At 38.3% G+C, this 10,174-nt stretch overlaps 1 long non-coding RNA gene across 1 annotated transcript in view; it reads right to left on the bottom strand.

Annotated features, from left to right (window-relative positions):
- Nucleotides 1-7,919, bottom strand: part of LOC132345524 (uncharacterized) — a 187,687-nt gene extending 179,768 nt beyond the window's left edge. The window contains exon 1 of the long non-coding RNA XR_009494914.1: nt 7,739-7,919. This is a non-coding gene — a long non-coding RNA (uncharacterized lncRNA). The remainder of the gene's footprint in view (nt 1-7,738) is intronic.
- Nucleotides 7,920-10,174: the final 2,255 nt, after the last annotated feature.

A 10,174-nucleotide genomic window follows, 5' to 3' on the forward strand; every position in this document is an offset into this window, starting at 1 on the left:
TCTGTCCTTGGGGTTGCAAACAGCCAGACACAACTTAACGACTAAACAGCAGTAGCAGCAAGGACTTTCCTGGTGGTCCAGTTGTTAAGGATCCACCTGACAATGTAGGAAACACATAGTAGATCCTTGGTCCACAAATTAAGATCCCACATGACATGAGGCAACTAAGCCTGTGTGCTGCAACTACTGAGCCCTCGCACCCTACTGCCTGTGCAGCAAGAGAAGCCCTTGCACCTCAACTAGAGAGTAACCCCTCCTCTCCACAACTAGAAATATCCCACATACAGCAATGAAGAGCCTGCATGCTGCAACAAATACACGGAACAGCCAAAATGATAATAATAATGTATTCAAAAAAAGAAACTCTAACCACTTGAATATTAAATAAATGAGTCAGAAAAGATGACTGGAAGGGGAAGGTGGGAGTGGGGGCAGAGGGATAGGAGGAAAACCAAGAGCTTATGGTATCCAGGAAACCAAGAGAAGAGAATGTTTTAAAGGTTTACAAAAGTATTGAATATTATGATAATTCAAAATGATAACCATGAAAAATGTGTGGGATTCAATGACACAGAGCCCTACCTTGTACCATTTCAGTGGAGCAGTAGGACCGAAGATTTTTAGTACCATGGACTAGGTGACAGCTTAGCATGCACTGTTTTCTATTTTATTCTCCCATCAACTCTATTAGAAGGATACTGTTGTTACCACTATTTTACAAATGGTGAAACTGAGTTTTTGCAAGTTTAAGCCTCACAACAAGTGGTAGAGGTAGAATGGAAACCCCAGTCTAATAGATTCCAGAAAATACACAGTGGAGTAGTGCCATGAGACCCAAGAAGGGATTTCAAGAAAGAGTTGATAAATGAGTTGATGCAAAGAGGAAAGTTGAATGATTAATGGAAAAGATTCACTGGACTTCGTAATTAAGAATTCAGTGGAGACTTTTATCAGAATAAATGCATTCAGTTCAGTTCAGTCACTCAGTTGTGTCCAACTTTTTACAACCCCAGCATGCAACCCTAGTCCACTCTTTGGACTGCAGCATGCCAGGCTTCCACGTCCATTACAAACTCCTGGAACTCACTCAAACTCATGTCCATCGAGTCAGTGATGCCATCCAACCATCTCATCCTCTGTCATCCCCTTCTTCTCCCTCCTTCAATCTTTCTCAGCATCAGGGTCTTTTCCAATGAGTCAGTTCTTCACATCAGGTGTCCAAAGTATTGGAGTTTCACAGCATCAGTCCTTCCAATGAATATTCAGGACTGATTTCCTTTAGGATTGACCGGTTGGATCTTCTGCAGTGCAAGGAACTCTCAAGAGTCTTCTCCAACATCACAGTTCAAAAGCATCAATTCTTCAGTGCTCAGCTTTCTTCACAGTCCAACTCTCACATCCATACATGACCACTGGAAAAACCATAGCCTTGACTAGATGGACCTTTGTTGGCAAAGTAATGTCTCTGCTTTTTAATATACTGTCTTGATGGAGTAATGTCCTTTTATTGAGGGCAAGCTTGAGGGCATGAGGTTATTTAAAGCAATAAATATTAAATTTCTAAATATTAAACTGGGAAAGGAGTACATCAAGGCTGTATATTGTCACCCTGCTTATTTAACTTATATGCAGAGTACATCATGAGAAATGCTGGGCTGAATGAAGCACAAGCTGGAATCAAGATTTCCAGAAGCAGTATCAATAACCTTAGCTTTAACTTATTGCTCTAAATAATATTAATTTAAAGCAATCAATAACCTCATTTAAAAACAATGTAAAGTGGTTACACCAAGAGTGGAGCAGCTCCTTCTTTGAAGGCTAGCAGAAAGAAGGGAAGGAGTTTTATGACTTAAGGCAAAGGAAGACACAACTGGCTTGATTTTCCCTTTGAAAGAGATTAGACTACAGAAATACAAAGGATCATAAGAGACTACTATCAACAATTATATGCCAATAAAATGGACAACGTGGAAGAAATGGACAAATTCTTAGAAAGTACAACTTTCCAAAACTGGACCAGGAAGAAATAGAAAATCTTAACAGACCCATCACAAGCATGGAAATTGAAACTGTAATCAAAAATCTTCCAGCAAACAAAAGCCCAGGTCCAGACGGCTTCACAGCTGAATTCTACCAAAAATTTAGAGAAGAGCTAACACCTATCCTGCTCAAACTCTTCCAGAAAATTGCAGAGGAAGGTAAACTTCCAAACTCATTCTATGAGGCCACCATCACCCTAATACCAAAACCTGACAAAGATGCCACAAAAAAAGAAAACTACAGGCCAATATCACTGATGAACATAGATGCAAAAATCCTTAACAAAATTCTAGCAATCAGAATCCAACAATACATTAAAAAGATCATATACCATGACCAAGTGGGCTTTATCCCAGGGATGTAAGGATTCTTCAATATCCGCAAATCAATCAATGTTATACACCACATTAACAAATTGAAAAACAAAAACCATATGATTATCTCAATAGATGCAGAGAAAGCCTTTGACAAAATTCAACATCCATTTATGATAAGAACTCTCCAGAAAGCAGGAATAGAAGGAACATACCTCAACATAATAAAAGCTGTATATGACAAACACACAGCAAACATTATCCTCAATGGTGAAAAATTGAAAGCATTCCCTCTAAAGTCTGGAACAAGACAAGGGTGCCCACTTTCACCATTACTATTCAACATAGTTTTGGAAGTTTTGGCCACAAAATCAGAGCAGAAAAAGAAATAAAAGGAATCCAAATTGGAAAAGAAGAAGTAAAACTCTCACTGTTTGCAGATGACATGATCCTTTACATTGAAAACCCTAAAGACTCCACCAGAAAATTACTAGAACTAATCAATGATTATAGTAAAGTTGCAGGATATAAAATCAACACACAGAAATCCCTTGCATTCCTATACACTAATAATGAGAAAACTGAAAGAGAAATTAAGGAAACAATTCCATTCACCATTGCAACGGAAAGAATAAAATACTTAGGAATATATCTACCTAAAGAAACTAAAGACCTATATATAGAAAACTATAAAACACTGATGAAAGAAATCAAAGAGGACACTAATAGATGGAGAAATATACCATGTTCATGGATTGGAAGAATCAATATAGTGAAAATGAGTATACTACCCAAAGCAATTTATAGATTCAATGCAATCCCTATCAAGCTACCAACGGTATTCTTCACAGAGCTAGAACAAATAATTTCACAATTTGTATGGAAGTACAAAAAACCTCGAATAGCCAAAGCGATCTTGAGAAATAAGAATGGAACTGGAGGAATCAACCTACCTGACTTCAGGCTCTACTACAAAGCCACAGTTATCAAGACAGTATGGTACTGGCACAAAGACAGAAATATTGATCAATGGAACAAAATAGAAAGCCCAGAGATAAATCCACACACATATGGACACCTTATCTTTGACAAAGGAGGCAAGAATATACAATGGATTAAAGACAATCTCTTTAACAAGTGGTGCTGGGAAAACTGGTCAACCACTTGTAAAAGAATGAAACTAGAACACTTTCTAACACCATACACAAAAATAAACTCAAAATGGATTAAAGATCTCAATGTAAGACCAGAAACTATAAAACTCCTAGAGGAGAACATAGGCAAAACACTCTCCGACATACATCACAGCAGGATCCTCTATGACCCACCTCCCAGAATATTGGAAATAAAAGCAAAAATAAACAAATGGGACCTAATTAACCTTAAAAGCTTCTGTACAACTAAGGAAACTATTAGCAAGGTGAAAAGGCAGGCTTCAGAATGGGAGAAAATAATAGCAAATGAAGCAACGGACAAACAACTAATCTCAAAAATATACAAGCAACTCCTACAGCTCAACTCCAGAAAAATAAATGACCCAATCATAAAATGGGCCAAAAAACTAAATAGACATTTCTCCAAAGAAGACATACAGATGGCTAACAAACACATGAAAAGATGCTCAACATCACCCATTATCAGAGAAATGCAAATCAAAACCACTATGAGGTACCATTTCACGCCACTCAGAATGGCTGCAATCCATAAGTCTACAAATAATAAATGCTGGAGAGGGTGTGGAGAAAAGGGAACTCTCTTACACTGTTGGTGGAAATGCAAACTAGTACAGCCACTATGGAGAACAGTGTGGAGATTCCTTAAAAAACTGGAAATAGAGCTGCCTTATGATCCAGCAATCCCACTGCTGGGCATACACACTGAGGAAACCAGAAGGGAAAGAGATACATGTACCCCAATGTTCATCGCAGCACTGTTTATAATAGCCAGGACATGGAAGCAATCTAGATGCCCATCAGCAGATGAATGGATAAGAAAGCTGTGGTACATATACACAATGGAGTATTACTCAGCCATTAAAAAGAATACATTTGAATCAGTTCTAATGAGATGGATGAAACTGGAACCTATTATACAGAGTGAAGTCAGCCAGAAAGAAAAACACCAATACAGTATACTAACGCATATATATGGAATTTAGAAAGATGCTAACAATAACCCTGTGTACGAGACAGCAAAAGAGACACTGATGTATAGATCAGTCTTATGGACTCTGTGGGAGAGGGTGAGGGTGGGGAGATTTGGGAGAATGGCATTGAAACATGTATAATATCATGTATGAAACGAGTCGCCAGTCCAGGTTCGATGCACGGTATTGGATGCTTGGGGCCGGTGCACTGGGATGACCCAGAGGGAGGGCAGGGGAGGGAGGAGGGAGGAGGGTTCAGGATGGGGAACGCGGGTATACCTGTGGCGGATTCATTTCGATATTTGGCAAAACTAATACAATATTGTAAAGTTTAAAAATAAAATAAAATTTAAAAAAAAAAAAAGAAAAGAAAGAGATTAGACTGTCTTCTGAGACTGCAAGGGGAGAGGAACAGGCATTAGGGATTTAGGATATTGGTAATAATGGAACATGACCGCGGTGGTGAGGGACCAATGCGGGATGTACAGTCCTTCTAGGCCGGCAAACACAAACACCAAGACTCAGAGGAAGGATGTGGGCCACTCAAGCCCAGTCGCTTGTCCCAGACTCACCAAAGAACAAAATGAAGGGACAAAGAGAGGTCAAATGTATTACCATAATTATGAGGATCCGAACAAGTCTCCCCAAAATGTGTCACTTTGGTATGTAGACTATTTTGAGCTGAAAATAACCAAGACCCAGCAGATTTGAGAAAAACTTTTACCTCTCCCTTAACTGCCTAGAATTTAGATAGAAGGCCTCATCCAGGAAAAGCACTATCACCATAGATAGCTATAATACTAAGAATATGGGCTAGATGTGGTAAGCTGGAGGGGAGCTGGCTAAGTCTCAAGATCAAATTTCTCTCTGTGTTCCATTGTCTCTGCATGGCATGCATGGTAAATATTTGTTGACCAAACATTTACTTTTCCCATCTCCCTGTGAATTGTCTTCTTCCATTTTGAAGTCCCAGACCCCTACTTACTTTTCCTTAACTCCGGATGTCATATAAGCCTCAACTGTCTGACTACCTGAGGGTCATATATTTTTATGAGGCCGTGTACATATGTAATTAAATTGGTTTGGTCCTGTTAATCAGTCCAAACTGTTCTGTTAATTTGATTATTACACCAGCCAAAGAAGGGGAGAGGAAAAAAAATTTCCTCCCCTGCAGTACTGAATGTTTCTATGCCTGGAAACAAGAAACGTGGGAAATGAGTATTCTTTATTAACAAAATAAACAATACGGACTGTGGCCTTTTGCCTTCCTAGGGAGGAGAAAGTCCTGCCCAAGAACTTGGGCTGGCCCAAGATAAAGGAAAAACTGTGATTTCAAAGCTTCTGAGGGTGCTTCATGCTGCTAACAGCGCAGAAGTTACATTTAGCAAGATTTGTTGATTTTTTTTTTTAAATATGCATAAATAGGTCTAGAGTTACATTCACAGTCATGGCTGCAGAAAATTGAATTGCTGTGAATCACAGAATAGGATGTAGTTTTTGATCTGGGGAAAGTCAGCAAAGAATAGAATGGAGAACAGCAAAATATAGAGCAGAGAGAGTTCAGAAGGGTAGAGGCAGGAATTCAGAGCTAGGGGTGGTCAGGGATATTGCAACCTCTATCCCGTTGCCCGATAACAAAAAAAAAAATTATTTTGCCCAAAATATTAGGAACTGTTTTGCATACCCACCAGACATAAGATGTGAGGTTAAAGAATGGGGGATTGCATGCATTTCAGTGAAATTTAACAGATAAAATAATCCCAGAGCTGGCATACTTGGAGAATATCCAAGCCCTGACACTCTCACATGTTCCCCATCCCACCACTGAAATCACCTGTGTGCAGTGTGGGGGTGGGGAGGTGGGGAGGAAGGGGGTGACCGAAAGAGAGAGGGTTCAGGGATGAAGCGAGGCTCCAAGATCGCTGGGGGTCAGAGCTGGCACGCAAATTTTGATAACTGAAAAACTGTTCCTATGTTTTGACCTTAAAGGTTCGTGGGGACCTTGGAAAACTTGTTTATCGGGAGGGTTGTTGGGAAAGGGATCAAACATAGTAGCCCCTCTAGCTGATACCTTTGAAACTGCCCCTTCTGTCTATTTTCCTCTAGGCACACAGCCTGTTTCACTGAATTTACACAATATGACTTTCTAATTATTAACTAAAGTGCCTTGCCTGGGCGGTTTCCTTAGAAACTGCTTCAGAAACAGTTTAATGTAACAAAAATCTAAACTTAGACTGAAAATTGCGTAGAAATTTGAAAGACAATAAGTTGATGTCGTTATTAGCATAATGTGGTAATCGGCTCTAACAATTGCTGGTATCTACATGCAAGCCCCTGCCTCACAGGGCTGGAAATTTTCTTCCCATGTTTCCAAAAGACTCTTCAAGACAGGATAAAGATTTCTTAGACTTTTTTTCTGCCTTTCCCATTTGGAAATGTTTGCATTAAAAAAGGAAAAAAAGAAAAAATCTCCTGCCCAAAGCAAGAACTCAAAGCATTCAAACATCATTTAAAATCTTTATGCACCAATCACTGTGCTGGGATAGCAGAACCACTAGGTCTCAAAAGTACTCTCAGGGCCAACTTTGAAATTCCCCTTTCATTCTAAGGGCTTCCCTGATAGTTCAGTTGGTAAAGAATCCACCTGCAATGCAGGAGACCCCGGTTGATTCTTTTGTCAGGAGGATTCACTGGAGAAGGGATAGGCTACCTGCTCCAGTATTCTTGGGCTTCCCTTGTGGCTCAGCTGGTAAAAAAAAAAACCCACCCGTAATGAGGGAGACCTGCATTTGATCCTTGGGTCGGGAAGATCCCATGGAGAAGGGAAAGGCTACCCACTTCAGTATTCTGGCCTGGAGAATTCCATGGACTGTATAAGTCGGACACGACTGAGCAACTTCCACTTTCACTTTTTCCTTCTAAAAATTTTTAAGTATTCAGAATGCCATGGCAAAAGCAATTTAGTGTAACAGGCAGTTAGAGAATGTACCTTCAAATTTCAGCTCCACCATTTCTTATGTTATGTGATGCTGCACAAGCTACAGAAACTCACCAGTCAAGGTTTCCTCATTAATAAAACTGAGATAAAAATGTTATCTGCCTCAAAGGTTTGAGCATTCAATGAGACAAAGCTTTTGTCTCATGCTGGTGTCGATCACCGTTTATGAATTCCTCTTTTCCAGTTACTCAATCTAAAACATTTATTGAATCCCTACTATGTAAATACCAGGAACCATACCAGGGTACCTTCGTCATACAAAGATGAAGATGATGAAGATCTCAGAGCTCACAGTTTTGTTCACTTCTCCGCAACCTTTGTGAAACTGATAAGTAGCTTAATAACCACCAGACTCTACAGTGGATCACCTATTTAATAACCACCAGACTCTACAATGGATCACCTACAAAAATAAAATTTCAGATCATCACCATCATCATCCTACAGATGACTACCAGTTATATGTATGTGCCAGAAGTTTTCAGGAAATGTATCTGGTTATGTAAAGGGATGTACTTGGGAGAGTAATAAAATTTAATATACAAACAATGGATATATATTCATTGGGCTTAATCTAAATATGAACTTGGAGGCTTTTTTTCTAAATACTGGGACTTTACAGTTTTATATGAAAAAAAACTGGCTAGTTCCTTGTTCCAGCTTACAAGACAGCAAAAGAGACACTGATGTATAGAACAGTCTTTTGGACTCTGTGGGAGAGGAAGAGGGTGGGATGATTTGGGAGAATGGCATTGAAATATGTATAATATCATATATGAAACGAGTCGCCAGTCCAGGTTCGATGCACGATACTGGATGCTTGGGGCTGGTGCACTGGGACGACCCAGAGGGATGGTATGGGGAGGGAGGAGGGAGGAGGGTTCAGGATGGGGAACACATGTATACCTGTGGCAGATTCATTTTGATATATGGCAAAACCAATACAATATTGTAAAGTTAAATAAAATAAAATTTAAAAAAAAGAAAAAAAACCTGGAATTCTGTTTTTTCCTATTCAGTTGATGAATATTAAAAAAAAAAAAACAACCACACATCACAGTTTCTCTGTTTTTGTTTTTTTTTTCCTAAAGGGAGAATTCAAAGTACAGAGCGTTTTCTAGCTAGTGTTGGAAAGAGAATTTGGGGACCTATTCCATTTTGTCCCTTTCACCCTTCAGCCTCACCCTCATTAAACCTTTAACTGGAAACCTTTCAAAACTGATAAAATACACTGTTAACATCCCTGAAATCAAAATAGCAAAGTGGTTCTCGAAGGCAATGTGCCCTACCAACAAGGGTTTCACTATAACATAATTTAAAATAGTACCTCTTTTCCCCATTGTAGACAGGAAATCACTAACAGAACAAGCACCAGCTTCAGATTTATTTAAAGATAGCACATGAATGAGGTATCCAAAAGGGTTTGGTTCCCTTAATGATGAACACATTTTATGACTTTCCTTCAAATGATGGAGAAATACTACCCAACGTCTTACTGCCTTCTGGAGTTCCTGCACATAAAACATCCCTTTTCCTGACAGAATTTCTTTCCAATTTTTTTTTTTTCACTGCTCCTTTACCCACTGTATTTTATATATGTTCCAAATCACTTTTATCTTTCAATGTGAATGCTGTTGAATGAGCAGGCAAAGAGGAGAAATCCTAAAATGGATTTAATTTGAACATGTGAAGGAAGAACTCTTTGGAGAAGAAAACTAGATTCACAACTGGGTATATGCAAGGGTATAACCATATGTGTATTATACACAACTGACTGTACAAATATACAAAATGTAATATTTAATATTGTGTTTATAACAAACAGTAAGCTCAAGTACCCATTGTGTGATATAAGTTTTAAGAAAGAAAAATCATTCTGTTTTTAAACATCGAAAGAATGAACCATAAATAAGATAAAAGTCTACTTGAAAGATGAAATCACAAGGTTTAAAGGAAATGACTCAAATATTCAGAAATCCTCCTCCTCTTTCTAGTCCTATATATACTGTTAATGTTGCATTAAATACCATCTCTTCTACTATAATGTGATCCTTATGTTCCTAAAAAACAATTACCCAAAACCATGCTGTAAAAATAATGGTTTTAATGGAGGGAAAAAGAGATTGAGAGAGAATTCCAGAGCCTTAATAACAAATTTAACTTTCCTGCAGGACTTTCAGTAATAAAGCTGACTTTTTAATGGCTCTAAGGACATAGCTATAAAGGGAACTTTCACTTCTTGATAATTACTAACTCAAGGGAAAGACCTTGCTTTTACATTACTGCACTAAGATTAACACAATATTTCTTAGATTTTTTAATAATTGTTTTGCCCATTGTTATGAAGAGCAAATCTCAAAGCCAGTCAAATAAGCTGCTGCAACCTGTGATTTTTTTACCTTACATTCTGGGTGCTAATTTTTCATTATGAGTTATTGCTTAACAACCTTAAGCTCTATGTAATATAAGTCATATTCCTTTATTAATCATTACTTTTTAAGTTTAAAATTTGGCATTTTTTTTCTTAAAATAAGTATCAGCAAAAGAGTTAAGCTGTAAAAGCCACCAACTCACTAACACAGTCTCTCCTTTCTTCACAAGGATCCCAGAGTTTAAGAATATGACAGACATCTATAGATGTGAATATTTTAAGTGCAACTCCTGCTTCAGAGTAGG

The sequence above is a fragment of the Bos taurus genome, chromosome 6 (genome assembly GCF_002263795.3).
Source record: "Bos taurus isolate L1 Dominette 01449 registration number 42190680 breed Hereford chromosome 6, ARS-UCD2.0, whole genome shotgun sequence".
NCBI lineage: Eukaryota > Metazoa > Chordata > Mammalia > Artiodactyla > Bovidae > Bos > Bos taurus.